General features: G+C 34.8%; 1 protein-coding gene across 2 annotated transcripts in view; it reads left to right on the top strand.

The window, feature by feature from the left end:
* The window catches only part of LOC149578610 (uncharacterized), a 153,090-nt gene that overhangs the window by 68,472 nt on the left and 63,615 nt on the right, over positions 1-21,003 (top strand). The gene's annotated exons all lie outside the window — the stretch shown is intronic.

The following is a 21,003-nucleotide window of genomic DNA, read 5'->3' as shown; positions in this document are numbered from 1 at the left end:
TTTCCATAGCTGAGTGCTCTCACTGACATTTAATTATTAGTATCGTTTTTTGTTTCCAAAAAATAAATTTGTTGTTTCTATTTTGTTGAAACTTGTATCTCAAGGGAGGACACCTGATTTATTTTGTACCAATTGATTACTTTATGATTCCTTTCTTTCACTTTAACCCATTCAAACACATTTGATTATTTTCTGAAATTCTGAGATATGGAGGAATTTAGTGTGTCTTGAGTTTATGATATAACCTGAAGTTTAGGAGACCTTTACTCAAGCCAAAGGTTTAAAACTACTGAAATAAGCTTTCCTCTGGTACTAGAAGAATTTTGTGTACAAAAGATGCAGGATATTGATTAGCATTACATACAGGGTTGTTATGGGGAGGATCTGCTAAAAACTAAGCTTTCGATTTGGGTTCAGGGACAGATTCAGGTTCGAGAATCCAGTTTGTGGATTTGTGAACAAAACAATTCCCATTATGATTCGTAAGGATTCATGAGTATACACACACACACATTCACTATATATTCAGAAAATAAGAGAAACATACATAATTGTAAAACTATATTATTTCATGGTATGAATTTATGATGCTTGATTACTGATCAATGCCAAATGTCAAAGATAACATTATGAATCAAAACAAAATCATCACATCGAATTAATGACTTAGAAAATGAAAACTCAAAATATACTTATAGTTCATTAATGTTTGAAACATGATCAATATTCACCTCACTTTTAAACTTGCAAGTTGGAGAAAGCAAAACGAGAGAGCAAGTGAGCAATGAAATGTGTTTGTGAAGACTAAATAAGGGTTGTTTTAGAATTAGAGCAAAAAAACAGAGCGATGAAAAAATTGAATTTTGCATGTTTTGGGTCCACATCTTATGTTTCACCCCATGGGTCCTTGGGGATTCTCGACTGGTTTGGGTTGGATCCGCGTAGGGCTCAGATTTGGCCTTGTTGGTCCACTTGGATTCATGGTCTGCAGATCCAGACAGACCCACAGGGTCAAATCTAGACCCTATGTGGACCCGGGACATACCGGTGTGCAAATCTGAACCCAGTCCGGACTTGAGTCCGGCTTGTGGGTTAGACACACAAATCTGGTAACATACACTAAAAGCCTTAACCTAATTAACATTGGATGGTTGTAAACAGCAGGCGTGGAGGGCCACATTATTATGCTGTGTATATTGTACATGTTTTGCAATTGGATTGATGTGTATGCTATGCAGGTATCCTCCAAGTAGAGTCCAAACCCATCTGGTATATTCAATGTATTTTCATTCCTTGGCTCTGCTTTTCTTGGGAAAATTATTAAATATTTTTGGAAGGGTTCTGTAACAGCCTGCAATTCATCAAAATAATAACTTCTATCCAGCATTTTCAGTCACCATACTCATTAGGGTCTATCTTGTTATCTATTTAGCCTGGATATTTGCAAAATATTAACTACACACGCTTGGGATGTGTCCCCTAACTAAATTAACCTCGTCTCCCATAGGAGATGGCTGGGAACATCATCAACCTGTCCCTCTTTTTGGGAAAAAATGGAAATATCTCTGAAACCAGCTGATATTTTAAAGGGGACCGGCTGCACTCTAGAGCCTAAACACTTTTGTTGCCTTTAAAAAACCACAATTTTGAGGAAAAAACATAGATGGTCCCATAAGGACAATTTCACACCTTAAACTAAACCTGAACTAAAAACAACAAAACAAACTCGTTTTGACATTTTCTAATTTGGGAAGAAGACAAGAATGAGAGAGCAGGTATAATATTCCTTTCCAGATATTATCTCGTTTTCCTTTTTTCAGTATATTTAAAACTGAATATTGCAGATGTATTACGAATACAATCGAAAACAGTAGAAGACCAACCAGCATATATCCAACCTCTTTATGAATATAATATTCAGTTGTAATTATAAGAACATGCAATACGAGACAACAATAAAGCCAAAGACTTCTCCACAAGATAACAATTCGTTATTTCCAAAATAAAATTCAAGATGTCGAACACATAACCATGAATTACAAATTGATGAGATGAACCAGCAAACTCTTAATTCTTTAAACAACGTTATTGCCTTATACAACAACAATATAACAACTAGCAACTAAAATGTTATTGTATTATACAACAGCAATACAATAACCAGTACACAGAAACCAATCCTAAATACATATTTAACAGTTGGATTGGAATGATAGGATAAGAACCTGTAAGCATGAATGAAACACCTGAAGTGATGTTTCCCGAGACAATGGGTTTGCGTCCACTGCCTGCTTTCATGAGGGGCTACGTCCTCCAACTAGCTGAAAGCTGAAGCTTTCTGAGACATTCACAAGAGAGGAAACTGAACTGAATAATAAAATCAAGCATACCCACAATGAGCCTCTTTCCCTTTTTAATACGCAAACCAAGATTGTTTGGCTCCTCTCTAGTTTTCGTCTTATTCTTTTGTGGCTCTTCAACTTCCCTAAGGCATTTCTTCTTGTTCCTCCTTGCCCCTTTGTCCTTTATATAACATTAAGTCGCCCCTTTTAATATTTTGAGCCTATATCTTAGAGTCAATTTAATGTTGCATGAAATAAGACTTCAATATTTCTAATGTTCCAAAAAGGAAACATTATAGCAGGATTGCAAAGAGAAGAATATGGGGTAAGTTTACCATTCATTATTCATTTGTTCAAATTCACATTTTTCTTGTTTTTTCAAGTAGCTTCAAGCATTTAGGTAGTTTTTTTTTTCGTTCTATATTACCCCGATTTTTCAAATATATTCACGAATTTCAGAATTACATAACATTGGAACATTCATCATAATAACATTATCATCAATGCCATCCATCAAAACATCATAGAACATAGAATCAAATTGAATCGTCTTAGAATAGGAACATAGGATGACATCAAATGAGAGAATGAAAAGTATCATATATTCATATCATGACCATATATCAAAATTTGCGAAGGCTGCAAGTTCAAGTTTGAAAAAAATCAAAAAGACTTAAAAGTATCAAATTCAAGATTCAATTATCATTGCATCAATCTATTAACTATTATATAATGTAATATCTCTAATGGATATTATACCGAATTTTCCTCATAAACAGATTTCAACATATAATAGAAAACTCATGCAAAGCCAACCAACAATGTAAACCAGCAAATGAACCAATAATGCTCATAAAAATATTCAGTTTTAACATATTAGATTTGCTATTGTATTATGCATAGAGTCCAACCTTACAAACAACAATAATAGTTAGATTGGAAACATATAAAAAGAGCCTGTAAACCCAACGTGAACTTTGTTTTGAATCCACTGTAGTAATGAATCAGGGCTACGTCCAATCCACCAACAATGGCCCGAAGGTTTGCGGCCTCATGTTTGAAATGGATGATGTAAACTCTTCCAGTGTTTCTCCAAGAGAAACCCAAATTCTCCAAAACAAACAACAATCCAAGTGTCCTCAAAATAAATGAGACTTCCTCTTTTAATGCTCAACCGTGACTCTTCAGATTCCCATTCGGTCTTTCGTCTTATAGCCCCTTTGTCACCTTTTCCCTTTATTAATTAAAAGAGACTTTTTAAATAGTTTTAGTTTAACTCCAAAGTTACTTATAAGTATTTTATGAGTTGGGTTAGTAATTTTCTAATGTTCCCAAAAAGGGACATTGTAGTCCTCTCTCTTTGAGATTGCTTGTCCTCAAGCAATCAGTACCAGGATCCCATATAAATCTGCAAAGGAACTTATAGCCCAATCTGAAAATTTTTTTGCCACACTATGAAGCGAGGTGTTCAAGTACAATTCATCCATCAACTAGATGCCTGGATCCCATGTCAATCTGTGAAGTACTGTTGCATCTGAAGGTTGCATGACTCTAATCTTAAATGCATCAAAAGTCAAATTGTGTAGTACTACAACATAATCCTCAAAATGCCACGCATACATTTAGTCAACACCTAGATCCCAACCATCCTATCAATACGATCTTGGGAGTAATGGATGTCTAATAACCTATCATCCTGGATCAACCAACTGAATAAACATATTACCCGACCAAAATTGGAAATATGCATGAAGCTCTACTGATAAGTCCACCACATATCGCTGTCATAAACTGGACCAACATTATAGAAGTTGACATTGTTGTCACTGTGTCTATTTGCTAGAAGGGTAACCATCTCACAAGGTGTGTCTCAAGTTGAGGTATCTCCATGAACCAATTTGAAACTTGCTAACCTCTAGAGGCTGAGCCAAAACTAGAAAAATAGTAGACGAACCATAGAATCCACTGACAACCGGAGTGTGCCTAAAGATAAAATCACTTGCTAGTAAATACATAGCTGTCATCTCATGAAGACTGGGTGATATGTCTCTAGATAGTCAGTAGAAACTATCAGCATACATTAAGGGCAATTTACGTTGTTCAGCGTCACCATAAGTACCAATACTCAAATCAACATCTCCATCAATGAAAGGATCACCATCAAATGAAATCTCTGAGTCATTTTCACTTGTTTCATCTCTATCCATGTGCCATTGTGTAGAGATATAATTGCTGTCATAAAAATCAGAATTCTCATGGCTGTCTTCATGCTGGTCAATCCTCTCGTTCTCATCACTGTCAATCTCATCAACTCCAACATCTGAATGCTGAGCCAAGGTAGACTGTGTCAAATTTAATTTCTGATTAAGCCCAACAATCTGATTTTCTGCCTCCTGAAGTGCTGCTAAGGAAGCCTCTAGGATGTCCTTAGAATTCGTGAGCTCGCAAGAAAAGATATCAACTTCTTCCTTCTTTTTTAAGGCCTTGGAGTAAATCTTTGTGAGATTTTGAAGATGATCACGATCTGAAAGAAGATGTAAATTGTTTGATTTCATTGTTTTGATCCCTTCTTGTATCACTAGAAAATGTCTTCAAGTCCCTTTTGTCTTCTCTCTAATTGATTCTTAAAATAATGTTTTTCAACCATCTCATATGTGTTATCAAAATGTGATAAAGCTGCAATAATCTTATCTTAGATACTTTCATTTAACTTTCCAAATAAGGTGACTTGGTAGGTGTATGAGATAAGTCAAATGCGCATGAGGTGGGAGAAAGTGTGTCACCATATATATCCATATCATCAATGTCATCTTTTATACTCAACTGTGACAAAGGATTAGGGACAGCATGATATTCAAAAATAAATTCGTCACAAGAAGAATCCATGCCATATGTAGAAACCCATAGGTCTGAATCAATGTCAGCATCATCACTCACAAAAGGTGTTAAGCCGTCATCATTGGCTGATTGGACAATCTTCTCCGATGTGTTATCAACATGTCCATTAAGACCACTAGTATCACCAGCCCCACAAGAAACTTCTATCTCCATACTACATGTCAATAGACCTGTACCATGTTTAACACCTTCCATATGATCATGAGCGGATTGCTCTTCCTTTTCAAGACCATTGGCAAGCTAATTATTGTCATACAAATTTCTGCACTTGTCTTTTGCAAGGAGATCCTGGGCCAAATCATAATATTTCCTTTTTGCCACATCACTCTTGTTTTGCAGCATTGGATGAAGCTCCACACAATCCATGAAGGGTAACTCTTTGAATCTGTGGAGGGAATTTGTTGTACTCATCATACATGCTCGATATTTCAGTTCTTACATCAGATTGGAAATTTTGGGCTAATTGTTGTTGTATCTTAACAAGATCAATTCCGACTTTTTTGAAGCTGCGTACTTTCCCCATAACAATTTACTGTGTTGTTTACAAAATCAATCTGTTAATCCACCCGACCAGATTTTGTCTTTGTTTTCAGCTTACCCTCACACAGTTTTTAAAATAGTTTGCAGAGATATCAGATCAATTTGCATGTAACTTCAGGTGTGCAATATGACTATAGCAGCAAAGGTCTCAAGAAATATACCTCCTCAAAATAGAATGAACACTCAGCCAAAAGTCCAACGTAACGCCTCGAATGTTTGAAGCATTTTATTCCTGTCCCTGCTGACCAAGTGATATTTTCAACATAAATATTCTGGCCAAGAGAATAAACAGCTCCTGTTGAACCCAGATCACACCTCCTTTATGTTTCATTCATTGAACTTCAAGAATATACTTGGTAATACCCAACAATCTAAAACCTACCCAAACTTCACAAGGCATTCTATCATATTACTAGCTGTTGTTCTATGAGGTAGACTGCTTTCTATCACAATCTCATAAGTACATGGATTTTCACGGACCAATGTCTGATCCAAAGGGTAACAATGGAGTTGCTACAATAGATATAATTAGGTCTAGACACTATTTGTTCATATTACAAGATGATTGTTGCTGTTGCTGACGACTGAAAAGCTCAACCACAAATGTCACAACCCCATACTGTCCTGTTGAGGAGTCTTTCCTTTTGAAACATTGACGACATACAATTCTTATCAGGTCAAAGATTAGCCTAAACAGTTATCACTGAGATAAGATGGCTAGTTTAATTAAAAAAGTACCCAGATCATTACAATATGTAGTACCAAATTGTGTGGGTCTTCCCCAGTTGTAGCCTTGTTTCTTCAACAATCAACAAGCCAAAAGATTCTTCGCCTTGGACGATATTCATAAGATAGCTCAATCTCTCCTAAATCACTCTTTCCAATCTTCAGGCTTTTGACGATTGCTATTTTATTCTTCACTCATGTCCATGTTTTGCATGGAGTTGTTCACAAACGACGATGTGGTTGTTCGACCATACTCAAAGAAATAACCGTCTTTTCTAATTGTTTCCTTACAGTACCTCTGCTATGATGTGAAGGCCTCATGGAGGAAGGAGTATGAATTGGGTACAACTCACACTAGCAATTATGTCTATAACAAACACACCTCCCGTTCGAGAATGATATGATCCTTGTGATCTCTGGAAACTTTGACGGGAAGGGACAATCTAAGGAGATTGTCGATAAATAATTTAGGCCCATATGATTCCTTTCCAGCAAAATATTGAACAATGTTGTCTAAGGATAAAGTGTCACCGTTAGGAATATTTCCCTGTTGAATGGTCTGGACGCTCGACCATAGTATTATCAAAAATATTTATTTTGTAAATTGTGTTTTCAAACTAAATAAATCTTCCAAACTCTTCTCCTTTGTCTTGACTATGCAATGATATCATAGTCTGGAGGTATGACCACGTCAATATGCCTAGGAATGTTACTTAATTTATGAATTGCCACTGTTCCCTTTTGCAAAGAATCTATAATGCCTAAAATTACACCTCAACATTCCCTTTGTGACTTGTGAGTCTCTTTAGGACTTCCCGACACCAATGCCACAGTAAATCAGTTCCCTGACACAACGGCAAGAGATAGTGCCATTACTGTAGAACACAATAATAATCCTAAGAGTGGGGGTGAATTAGGATTATACTGAAATCTTTTGCCAATTTAATTTATTGCTAAACTTGTGTAAAATATTTCATCAGTGTACCATAATATCAACAATAATAATCAAATAAACACAATCCACAAGAAGAATAAAGAAGATATAACGTGGAAACCCAACTCGGGAAAAACCACCAACACCCAGATTGCTAGGAGCTACTATCCTAATCCAGTCTCACCAATCTTTCTTCAAATACAACTTTAAGGGCTTCAACCCTTAGGAGCAACAACCCCTTTTTCAGAGCTACAACTCTTTTAAACTGAGCACCCACCTAATCTGTATGAGTATCCAACTCGTTGACAAATTAGAATCCAAAACACAATCCAATTTGCTTTAAAACATTATGCTATCTCTATACAAAGATTGAATTGAATTTCTGAAAGTTTGGCTTTGATCTGATATCACTTTACTGAACATCAAAACATTTTGATAACTGTCAAACTAGGAACAATTGTTTCACAGACATTTTCTTCAAAATCTCAATATAAAATTTTCAAACCCTGTGACATGTCAAATTTCAACATACAACTAAATCAAATATACCTGCCCTTGTACATTGTCACAAATCTTCATTTGAACTTCTGTGTTGATCTCTGTTCCTGATGTATCTACTTCTCTGATTTTATACCATCTCAAAAACTTGTTTTCATCTATATGCTCTTCTAATAATATAGACTCTCAATACCTTTTCTGTTCATGTAATTGGCTTCTTCTTCAAACATATTCTGTTTTTTACCATCCTCAATGGACACAATAATACGAAATATATATAGAGGATGATTTAGTTGAAATGCGTTCCAACTTCCTTTGTTTTGTAATAAAACTGTCCTCTAACCAAACATTAAATATATTAACAGGGAACACGTCACCAATAATAAACCGATGCACTGTTTCAATAATTTTTTTTGTGTCACCAAAACTTTAATAAGACTATTTTATTATCATCGGGCTGCCACAACTCATACTAGGAAATATTAAGACAAACTTCTTTTGTCCTTTCCCAATTTTGTCCTTTCCCAGTTTTGTCTTTTGTCCTTTCTGAACCTTGTCTTTTATTACTTTCTTTTACGTGACCAAATAAAATTACATCTGCAGTGCCTTGTGAATATATTTATTGGCAATTCTAAACAGAATTCGTTTCGTGTAGTTCTTTGTCAAACATTTTGAAGAATGATTATCACACAAGGTTTATTTTTAAATATTCATGAGGCTGCCAATGTAGCTTTTGCTAGCCAACTACGATGCAACAGTTGCTGTAAGTTCTTCATTCATAACCAGTCTGTATAACATTGTTCTATCACCTGATATGCAACCCTATGTATAATATCAACAAGATATCTTCCAGCCACCGCATATTTGTTCAGATACAAAGCTTGCTGTGAGTCTATACAGAACAGTAATGTGAAGAATAGAGTATTCAGATTCACACAGGTATGTACAAGATAATCATTTCATACAAGGTTTGATATTCATCTAGAAAAGAGTCTATTTGACATCAATGACACTTAACAATCTCCCCCTGTCATTGATGGCAAAATACTGTCACAAATTATGCTGCGAAAACTCCATAAATTTGAACATTTGAGCTATATAAATCTGAACTGCACCATCGTCAAGTCCAACAATGTTTGTTTCATCCACAACACCTGTGTACAACATGCTACAGCAGCAATATATTCAGACTCAGCAGTAGAGAGTGTCACGGATTCTTGTTTCTTGCTAAGCCATGCAACCAACCTGTTACCCAAAAAGAATGCTCCCCCACTAGTGCTACGTTTATCATCCACACTATCTGCATAGTCAGCATCTCTATATGCAACAAGAGAAAATTGATCATCATTAGGATACCATAAACAAAATTCAGAAGTGCCTTGTAAATACTTGAATATACGCTTCACTGCATTAAGATGAGAAACTTTAGGAGCAGCCTGAAATCGAGCAGCCATACATACTGCTTGCATTATATCTGTTCTAGATGCTGTTAGATAGAGTAAACTACCAATCATTGACCTATATTGTTGTTGGTCTGTTGCTGGAGATTCATCACCTTTAGTAAGTTTACAACCAGTAATCATAGGAGTACTCACAGGTTTACAAGAATCCATCTTAAGCTTCTTGAGCATCTCTTTTGTGTATTTGGTTTGAGATAAGAAAATGCCATCTTTCAATTGAGAGACTTGAAAACCAAGAAAGTAGGAAAGTTCTCCTAACATTGACATTTCAAACACTGTTTGCATTTGAATTGCAAATTCTTGGCAGATTTTATCATCACCCCCAAAAATAATGTCATCAACATATATGACCACAACAAAAATCTGATCATTAATGGACTTAAAATACATATTACTACCTGCATTACCTCTGTGAAATCCATGCTCAATAAGATGCTGATCAAGTGTAGAGTACCAGGCCCTGGGGGCTTGTTTTAGACCATATAGTGCCTTTTTGAGCCTGCAAACACACCCTTCTTTACCTGGACAAACAAATCCTTCTGGCTGTTCCATGTACACTTTTTCGTTTAAGTAACCATTCAGAAAGGCTGATTTAACATCCATCTGCCATACTTTAAATTTCTTATACGTTGAAAATGCAAGAAACATGCGTATAGCTTCTAGTCTAGCAACCGGAGCAAACGTCTCCTCAAAATCAACTCCCTCTATTTGAGCATAGCCTTTACATACAAGTCTGGCTTTATTACGAGCTATTTGACCATTTTCATTTAGTTTATTTTTGAAGACCCACTTAGCACCTATTACATTTTTGTTTGTAGGCCGTGGAACTAACTCCCAAGTTTGATTTTTCTCGATTTGATTTAATTCTTCTTTGATTGCTTTAATCCAGCATTCATCTGCACTAGCCTCTTTATAAGTTTTGGGTTCCATTCCTGAGATTAAGGATAAATAAGCATTGTTAAAATATTCATCTTCGTTATAATTTTTTACATCTTTCCTTCTAGTTTGAACCCCTTCATTTTTACCCCCAATTATTAGTTGTTCTGGATGATTTTTCTTGACAAATTTAGATGGACTTTTAACTGGATTACCATCTTCAATATTTTCAAAAGAAATCCCACTTGCATTATCTGATGATGCTTCTACTAATTCCATAGAATTAGTAGGTGCTGAAGTAACTCCATTATTAGATGCTGAAGATGTTCCATCAGAATTACTTGTACAAACATTTGTAGGAACAGTATCAAATACATTTTCAGAATTAATCATGCCATCATCAGAATTGTCTTTATTTAGTTCATCAAATCTTACTTGGACACATTCAACAATTTTTCTTAACCTGTTATTGTAACATTTGTAAGCTTTGCTGTGAGTGGAATAACCAAGAAATACTCCCTCATCACACTTTGAATCAAAAGTGCTCAGACCCTCTTCATCTCGTTTAATATAACACTTACTTCCAAAAATCTTAAAATATTTTACCGAAGCAGGCTTACCATACCATAACTTGTAAGGAGTTTTCTTGCTGTGAGGTCTTAGTTGTACCCTGTTAAGAATGTACACTGCTGTATGTACAGCTTCAACGCAAAATTTATCAGAAAGATTTGAACCACTAAGTAAAGTTCTAGCCATTTCTTTTACCGTTCGGTTCTTTCATTCTACCACTCCATTTTGTTGAGGTGTTCTGGCTGTCGAATAGTGTCTTCTAATTCCTTCCTCTTCACAATAAGCAGTGACTTCGTTAGAAAGAAACTCAGCACCCCTGTCTGATCTAAGACACTTAATTTCATTACCTGTTTCCTTTTCAACAATAGCTCGAAAATTTTTAAATCTTTCAAAGGCTTCAGATTTCTCCCTTAAAAATGTAACCCAAGTCATTCTTGAATAATCATCTACAAGCAACATAAAATACCTTTCATTTTTCAAACCTTTTGTTCGGGTTGGTCCACATAGATCAGTATGAATTAATTCAAGGGGCTGTGAACTTGAATATTCTTTAGATTTGAAACTTACTTTAGTCTGTTTTCCCTGTTGACAGTCTTTGCAAACAACATTTTTAGGTTTCACAATCTTAGGCATATATCTAACTGAATTCAAGGAACTGATTTTTAACAAGACTATCAAAGTTAACGTGTCCCAATCTTCTATGCCATAACCAGCTCTCATCAATTTGACTTAGTAGGCAACTTTTTCTTTTGACATCTCTCAAATCATAAACATTACTTTCTGTACGTTTACCTTCTGCAATTACTTCACCAGAGTTAGTTTTTCTAATTTCACATCCTTGTTCATCAAAGTTTACAGAGTAACCATTATCACATAATTGACTAACACTTAACAAGTTATACTTCAACTCATCCACAAACCAAACATTGTTAACCTCCATCATACCATTTATTTTCAGAGTGCCTTTTCCGCGAATTGGAACTGTAGACTTGTCCCCAAATTTTACTGGACCACCATTCCAATCTGCGAATGAAGTAAACCTGCTTTTGTCACCAGTCATGTGATTTGAGCATCCACTATCAATAATTCAAGAATTTTCTTTAGTAGTATGCAAAGCTGTAACAACGAGAGAATTATATCCCTTTTTCTTCCAAATTTTTGTTTCCTTTTTATTGATAGGCTTACTACCAGAATCATTGATGTATAACTGACAATTCTTTGCAACATGTCCTAAATTCTGACATTTAAAGCAAATCACATTGAAATTGTTTAAAACATCAAAAGGATTTGGATTAACAAAATTGATCCTCTGTCTTGACCTTATCCTGCAGTTAACTGCTTTATGACCAAAATAATTGCAGAAATTACAATAGCCAAAAAATGAATAGTTTCTTTTAGAGAATTGTCTCCTTGCATTATTTTGGCTTATTGTATTTGTGGAACTTTCAGCCTTATCAAATCCTAATCCTGTTTTGATAGCACAATCTCGTTGTTGAGACAACATTTCACTTAGTAACTCTGAACTTTTTGTAAACTTTACTTGTTTATCAAACAATAGAGTTAACTTCTTAATTTCATCTCTTAACCCAACTATCTCACTTTCTAATTTAGAACAGTTTTCAGTTTTGACAATTAGTTCAGAATTTACCACGTCTAATTTTCTTTTAGTCTCTTCAAGTTCTAACTTCAGATCTGCAATTATTTCTGTCTGTGCTTCCGAATTTTTGTTTGACATCATTTTCTTCAGATGTCCAATTTCTTCGAGAGCACAAACCAATTCAGCTTCAAGATCCACTTCACTTTCGGATTCACTGCATGCCTCACTACTGCTAGAATCTGTAGCACAAGGTCCTAGAGCCATAAACAAAAATTCACCATTATCTGAGTCACCACTGTCAGTACTTTCATTTTTGACAGCTAAACTTTTCTTTTTCTTAAAAGTTTTCTTTGAGTTAAAGTTAGATGATTTCTTAAAAATATCTTCTTCGTCACTATTAGCCTTAGGACATTTGGCAGCAAAATGACCAGTTTTACCACAGTTGTAACATTTCACTGGAGATTTCTTTTTATTAAACCTTTTGAATCTCTTTACTAAACTTGCCAATTGCTCCTCGAAGTCCTCTGATCCTAAACTTTCTGCCTTTTCTTTCTTAGTGGCTTTGAATGCTACTTCTTTTTTTATTTCTGTTTCACCTGCCAACCTCATTTCATAAGCAGTTAGTATCCCTTGAATTTCATCTATTGTAAGTTTTTGTAAGTCTCTAGCTTCTTCTATAGCAGAACTCTTTGCATTGTATCTAGAAGGTAAAGATCGCAAAACCTTTTGGACAATAGTCGATTCTTTAACTTTTTCACCTAAGCCTTTGATAGCATTAACAATTTCATCTACTCTGAATAGATATTCAGCAATACTTTCTTCCTCTTTCATTTTAAGTTCTTCAAATTTGGCTATATAGGTTTGTAGCTTAGCTTGCTTTACTTTCTCATCTCCTTCATAAACACCTTTTAATTTATCCCAAATTTCTTTAGCAGTTTTGCAATGCATTACTTTAGTAAATTCATTGTTGGCTAAACTGCATAATAAAGCGTTTCTTGCTTTTGCATTATTTTCATAGTCTCTTTTTTCAGCATCATTAGTTAAAGGTCCTTTAGGTAAAACATATCCATTTTCAACTGACATCCAAACATCGTAACCAATCGATGCAATGTAACTTTCCATCCTGACACTCCAAAATGCATAATTAGTTCCATCAAAGAGAGGTGCTTTGTTTGATGATGCTCCTTCTAAATTGGCCATGTGTTCTGATACCAAGATCTACTTAGATTGATTAGATCTATTGATAACCATTGGCTCTGACACCAATTGTAGAACACAATAATAATCCTAAGAGGGGGGGTGAATTAGGATTATACTGAAATCTTTTGCCAATTTAATTTATTGCTAAACTTGTGTTAAATATTTCATTAGTGTACCATAATATCAACAATAATAATCAAATAAACACAATCCACAAGAAGAGTACAAAAGATATAACGTGGAAACCCAACTCGGGAAAAACCACCAACACCCAGACTGCTAGGAGCTACTGTCCTAATCCAGTCTCACCAATCTTTCTTCAAATACAACTTTAAGGGCTTCAACCCTTAGGAGCAACAACCCCTTTTTCAGAGCTACAACTCTTTTAAACTGAGCACCCACCTAATCTGTATGAGTATCCAACTCGTTGACAAATTAGAATCCAAAACACAATCCAATTTGCTTTAAAACATTATGTTACCTCTATACAAAGATTGAATTGAATTTCTGAAACTTTGGCTTTGATCTGATATCACTTTACTGAACATCAAAACATTCTGATAACTGTCAAACCAGGAACAATTGTTTCACAGACATTTTCTTCAAAATCTCAACATAAAATTTTCAAATCCTGTGACATGTCAAATTTCAACATACAACTAAATCAAATATACCTGCCCTTGTACATTGTCACAAATCTTCGTTTGAACTTCTGTGTTGATCTCTGTTCCTGATGTATCTGCTTCTCTGATTTTATACAATCTCAAAAACTTGTTTTCATCTATATGCTCTTCTAATAATATATACTCTCAATACCTTTTCTGTTCATGTAATTGGCTTCTTCTTCAAAACATATTTTGTTTTTTACCATCCTCAATGGACACAATAATACAAAATATATATAGAGGATGATTTAGTTGAAATTCATTCCAACTTCCTTTGTTTTGTAATAAAACTGTCCTCTAACCAAACATTAAATATATTAATATGGAACACGTCACCAATAATAAACCGATGCACCGTTTCAATAAATTTTTTTTCTGTCACCAAAACTTTAATAAGACTATTTTATTATCATCGGGCTGCCACAACTCATACTAGGAAATATTAAGACAAACTTCTTTTGTCCTCTCCCAATTTTGTCTTTTCCCAGTTTTGTCTTTTGTCCTTTCTGAACCTTGTCTTTTATTACTTTCTTTTACGTGACCAAATAAAATTACATCTGCAGTTCCTTGTGAATATATTTATTGGCAATTCTAAACAGAATTCGTTTCGTGTAGTTCTTTGTCAAACATTTTGAAGAATGATTATCACACAAGGTTTATTTTTAAATATTCATGAGGCTGCCAATGTATCTTTTGCTATCCAACTATGATGCAACAGTTTCTGTAAGTTCTTCATTCATAACTAGTCTGTATAACATTGTTCTATCACCTGATATGCAACCCTATGTATAATATCAACAAGATATCTTCCAGCCACCGCATATTTGTTTAGATACAAAGCTTGCTGTGAGTCTATACAGAACAGTAATGTGAAGAACAGAGTATTCAGATTCACACAGGTATGTACAAGATAATCATTTCATACAAGGTTTGATATTCATCTAGAAAAGAGTCTATTTGACATCAATGACACTTAACAATTACCATATCTTTTGGAGTATTTGGTGACCAACAACAATCATAACATCTAGGAACTTGGTCATTCGAAATTGATACAAATGCATGTAACATCTCCACAAATACTAGCAAACACTACCTTGTTGATGAAAGCTCTCATTCTGGTTGACCATTCATCTTCCGTAACAACCAGAATATAATGTCCCTTGCGTTCAGAATATGGGCACACAACATTCCATAGTTAATTCATAACATTAATTTTTTTTAGCACCGTTCAATGTGTATATCAATCATATCTGCAACATACGACTGTACTAGAATGTGAAGGGCATCAATCCTTTTATTTCTGAAGGTTGTAATGACATTTGCAGATATCCTCATCTTTCTTCTAGACATTGAACAAGATCCTGTCACTTTGCAATTCCTCTCCCCAGAAACTCCTTTCATGAGAAATAGGAAAATATTAAATGAAATCTCGGTAAAGTTTCTTGAAGACTAGCCAACCCATGGGAACGCTGAATTAAATTAGGAAGACTTAATATAACATCAAGTTGAAATATACTCCTCCATATATTCTCTCGTTGATATCTTCTATATCCATGATATATTTTGCCAGACTATAGTTATATTAGAGGGCACCCGATAATTTATATCCACGGCTTTTTAAATAAACATTTGCTTAATATACACCTCTTGAATATAAGCTCCGAGCCTTAGGTAGAACAAAAATGATTTCTCATTCATTTCATTGAAATAATTAACGGGATAATTTTGCCTAAAACACTTCTCCGCAATGAACTAGAATTCTGAATATATCATGCCTGATAAATTAAAGCCAAAGTTTGTCGAACTATAGTTGGACACAAAGTTTCCGCTTCTGTATCGGTTCACAAATAATCTCACGGCACACATATTTCCTTTCTTAGAAAGAACCTACGGACCCACAAAATATTAGACTCCACTTGCAACTAAAACTTCATTCCCACTGTATGCCACAAAATTATAATCTCAGAACATTAAAAGATTGCTTCCTATTGTTCTCTGCTTCACGTACATTGCAAGCACAATTGGTGAAACTGATTTATTTTTGCAGATAATAATAAATCTGAATAGTTTTCTGCAAATATTTGATTATGATAAAGTTCCGGATAGAGATATCTAACCTGCAGATTCCCCATGACCCTGTCTCTATATTTGCAATAAGGCTCTGATCGAACCTTTGGCTATACCCAATCAGGATGGTAGGTTCGATGCTCTGATACCACTGTAAGATCCCCAATGGATTTGATAGCGAATTTTCCTCATAAACATATTTCAACATATAATAGAAAACTCATGCAAACACACCCAGTAATGTAAACCAGCAAATTAACCAATAATGCTCATTAAAATATTTAGTTTTAACATATCAGATTTGCCATTGTATTATGTATAGAGACCAATCTTACGAACAACAATAACATTTAGATTGGAAACAGACAAAAAAGCTTGTAAGCCCAGTGTGAACTATGTTTTGAATCCACTGCAGTAATGAATTGGGGCTACGCCCAATCCACCAGCGATGGCCCAAAGGTTTGCGTCCTCAAGTCTGAAATGGAAGATGTAAACTCTTCCAGTGTTTGTCCAAGAGAAACCCAAATTCTCCAAAACAAACAATAATCCAAGCACCCTCAAAATGAACAAGACTCCCTCTTTTAATGCTCAACCATGACTCTTCATACTCCCATTCGGTCTTTCGTCTTGTTGCTCCTTTGTCACCTTTTCCCCTTATTAATTAAAAGACACTTTTTAAATAGTTTTTGTTCAACTCGAAAGTCACTTTTAAGTATTTTATGAGTTGGGCTAGTAATTTTCTGATGTTCCCAAAAAGGGACATCACATATAATGTCCAAACACTCTTTAAGTCTGAAACATCGAAGTCAAAATGAAAAAAAATATAGTATGACTAATCTTGATGCTTATCAGCTGTCCATTGTATGTTAAGTTGAAATGCAAACATTACCATATCTTGTGTTATGATTGTTCATAACGTATGATATTTTATTTATTTATAATCTTAACTTAACTGAGGCATGGTGTCTATGAGTTGGCAATTCATTTTTTTTGCAAATGTCAATAATGCGAGTAGGCAATCCTTTTTTTATTTGCAAATGTCAATAAATTTTTTGTTTAACCTTTTTTAGCTGTAGGAAACAACAAATTGTCACCAGGACAGTAAGGGGGCGGTTCGACCATACCAGGAACAGTCAATCGCCATTGAAACTTGTTGTCGTTTCCGGTGTTTTGGGGATGGTTTCTAATTTTTCAGCTGATCAAGGATGGCTAGGAGACATCCCCTACTGTCCCCTTGTCCTCTCAACCATTTTTGTTTCTGAAACCTAGAGTTTGGGGGTGGAAACGTGTTTCCCAATTACATAGATTTTGTTCCATGTTTGTATTGGCGCTTTTGTTTAAACTTTCGACAAAAAAAAGAGCAGTAGTGAGAGAAGAAATTGAACTTGAGATTCAACAAAGAACTAGTACTGCTGTACCAATGATTCTGAGTTCAAATAATTCATTTGAATGCCTGTCTCAACTTTTTAAATAATTTTGAAAGAAGGGCCATTTAACCCCCAAAAATCTGTCACAAATTGTAATCTGATTGAACAAGCAAACCTTTTTTAAGGGGTGCTAGAGTATAGCTGTGCTATTTGGATAAGAAAGCCATAGGGGTAGCTGTACAAAAGTTTGATCTCACCTTTTGGGATATGTACATTAAGTGTGAAAGGCTATGAGGCTATAGCGCTAGCTGAGAGATCAAATTAACTAGGTAGCACATGGAGGGGGAAGCAAGAAAAGGTAATTCTAGTGGAGACTATGCAGCCTGTTGTGTCATTTTCTACATAAATAATAGATGTTGGAAGTCAAAGGAGAGAGTATTCTATTTCTACCAAGGAAATGAAAAGAGTAATTGTGCGAATTCGGACTTGTAGAGTACTTGCAGATCAAAATGTTTTGACTTGAGAGTGTTCGAAGAAAGTTGGACACCTTTATAAAATATTTTTTTAAAATAAAAAATCTGAATGCAAAATATAGCAACAAATTTTGTCAAGTGAGTTTTATGTGGGTTGAAGGGTAGGGCCCGTCGTAGGGGTTTTGGGGACATTTTTATAATTTTTTAGAAGATACCAACCAATGCTTACAAAACCAAAGAAAAAAGTTTTTGCAATGTCAAACCCACATTTTTTCTTCAATTTTGCCAATTATTTCACAATAGTGAGAGGTGCCCAGTCTTCTATTGCACTTTTTTGTAATATCTATGTCACACCTTTTCATGTGACATGTTCCTTCTAATTTCAAACATATGTTCAAATATTTAATAGTTTCTATTCCTTTTTATCACCCACTTGAAATCTTAGTTACCTAGGTTTGTCCTTTTGCCTAGAGAATCCTGCCTAGGTTCGAACCAGTTCGAAATACTGGTTCCGTTCGGTCAAATTCGGCCATGGTTCCAATTCCTTGGGAGTGGTTCGAACCCGGATTCTAGAAAATCAAACCCAGGCGAATTTCAGGTGAACCCCAGGAGAACTTGGTTTTTATGCATTACAACTTGTGTCTCCTCTTGCACAAGACTAAAGAATACAAAGGGGAGACAAAGAGGTGGGATGTAGATGCAGAGTTGGCGGACTTGGATGCTTCTGCTTCTCGGCTTACAATTGAATATTTTGCAGATTGTTGATGCCCATACTATTGTTGTTGGTGCTAATCTCATTGGCCTTAGCTCTATTGTTGAGTCAACTAATGTGGAAGGACTATGAGAAGAAGAAGAAGAAGACGATGATGATGATGAAAAAGATGAATATTGAAATTTTTTACATTATGATTTGTAGAATCTTGAACTTGAAACAATGATACTTGAACTTGCTGTTATGATTCATGGATCATGATTTACTTTTAATGTTTTGAATCTTCGATGTTGAACTTGAAAATTTTAAATTGAAATATATGATGGTATGATCTTGATTCATTATGCAATGATTACAACTTAGATGTTTAATGTTTATGCCTATGGTGTTTTTGTTGTTTAAATGATTAACTAAGATTAAATCATATGATTTTATGACTCTATGCTTCTAGGCTTCATATATATATATATATATATATATATATATATATAATATAACTTTTACATGTTTTTGTACAAACAAACCCAAACAAACTCAAACAAACCTAAACCCCTTTCCAAAATTTTACCGTACCAGTGAACCGGTTCTTCAAATGCGTATTTCGAATCAAACTCGAACTGGTAACTAAGCTTGAAATTGATAAGCTTCTCACTACCCTTCTTGATAGAGAATATTCTAAGGTGGGTGTGTTGATGGGAGAAATGAGGCAAACATGGATAATGATGGGTGGAATGATATCAAACATCGTGTAGATTGGTGTAATGCAAGGTTGCACGAGGGCGGGGGTACTTAGGGTACGGGTATTGGTACTACTGTTTTTCAAAATAGGGGACGGGGGTACTTGGGTATGTCAAACTTTATTTTTAATTATACTTTTATATTTATAAAACATGTGAAATTATGAGTCATGACAATGGTTTTTCAAAACAAGAACAGTGATAAAGTTTGCAAATGTAATGTATTGTTTTCAGTTTCAGATGTGCTATATGTTTGTAATAATAATATATGATAAATGTTTAGATCATAGTTCCAAGAATCACGACTATTCATGCGATTCACGCGATTCGGCGATTCGATTCAAGCCAAACGATTTTTTGTGAATCGGTGAATCGAATCAGCGATAAAGGGTTTATGAAATAAGTTACTCATTAAATTTCAAGGGTTTTTTAAATTTTCCGATTCATGGCCGATTCGATTCCGATTCATGGCTGATTCACGATTTGATTCGGCCTTGCCGATTTCGATCCGATTCCGATTCTTGTTACTTTGGTTTAGATGCATAAGAGTAAAGACAGACTTTAAACATGAACAAGAAGATCATAATTCATATGACAATGACATATTGCAAATGATAAACTTCTGACTTGAATAGTGATATGGTTTATTGTTAATAATTATTGTTAACAAAAAATCGGAAAAAAAATAATTCAAAATTTTAATCAAGGTCCTTAGCTATGATGCTCTCCACTGAGTACACGATACTTGGGATACGTCTACCCGGTACTTGGGTGCGTGGGTATGTACCAGGGGTGTGGGTAAGAGTACCCATGCAACCTTGGTGTAATGATATTGAACATAGACCACTCATCAATACTATCTCAACATGTTTCGTTGGCTCTTATTTTCTTAGAGCTATTGATTGTTTACCGAAGAGAAATGAAGCAAGTTTGCAATTTTAGATTTTGAAGGACTACATAGAATAGGTTGAAGCCTCTAATGTTGTGCAAGTGGTGGTTGATTAAGGTCGTATATGTAGGTTAGAGAGGACCATTGAGGTGTAGGAACCTCTACTACTTATGGTGGTTAATTTAGAGGGGGTAGATTTGTAGAGGCAAACATATTTTAAGGGAGAAATGTGAAGGCAAGTATCCTTTGCAACAATTCGTTATTCACACTGAGGCAATAAATTATTCGCTAGTTATTAATTTTAAAAAATAATAAATATTACTAATGTTTGAAATTCATAAATTATTATTATTTTTTCTAATAACATTCGCTGTATTTTGAAATCCTAATTTTTGTAACTTGTTTGGACTGTAGATAATGGTGGGTCTTTCATTTAGCTGGAATCATAA

The sequence above is a fragment of the Cupressus sempervirens genome, chromosome 1 (genome assembly GCF_028749045.1).
Source record: "Cupressus sempervirens isolate cs-2001-9-10 chromosome 1, ASM2874904v1, whole genome shotgun sequence".
Lineage (NCBI taxonomy): Eukaryota > Viridiplantae > Streptophyta > Pinopsida > Cupressales > Cupressaceae > Cupressus > Cupressus sempervirens.
The sequence above is the reverse complement of the archived record's forward strand: the minus strand, read 5'-3'. Positions and strand labels throughout refer to the sequence as shown.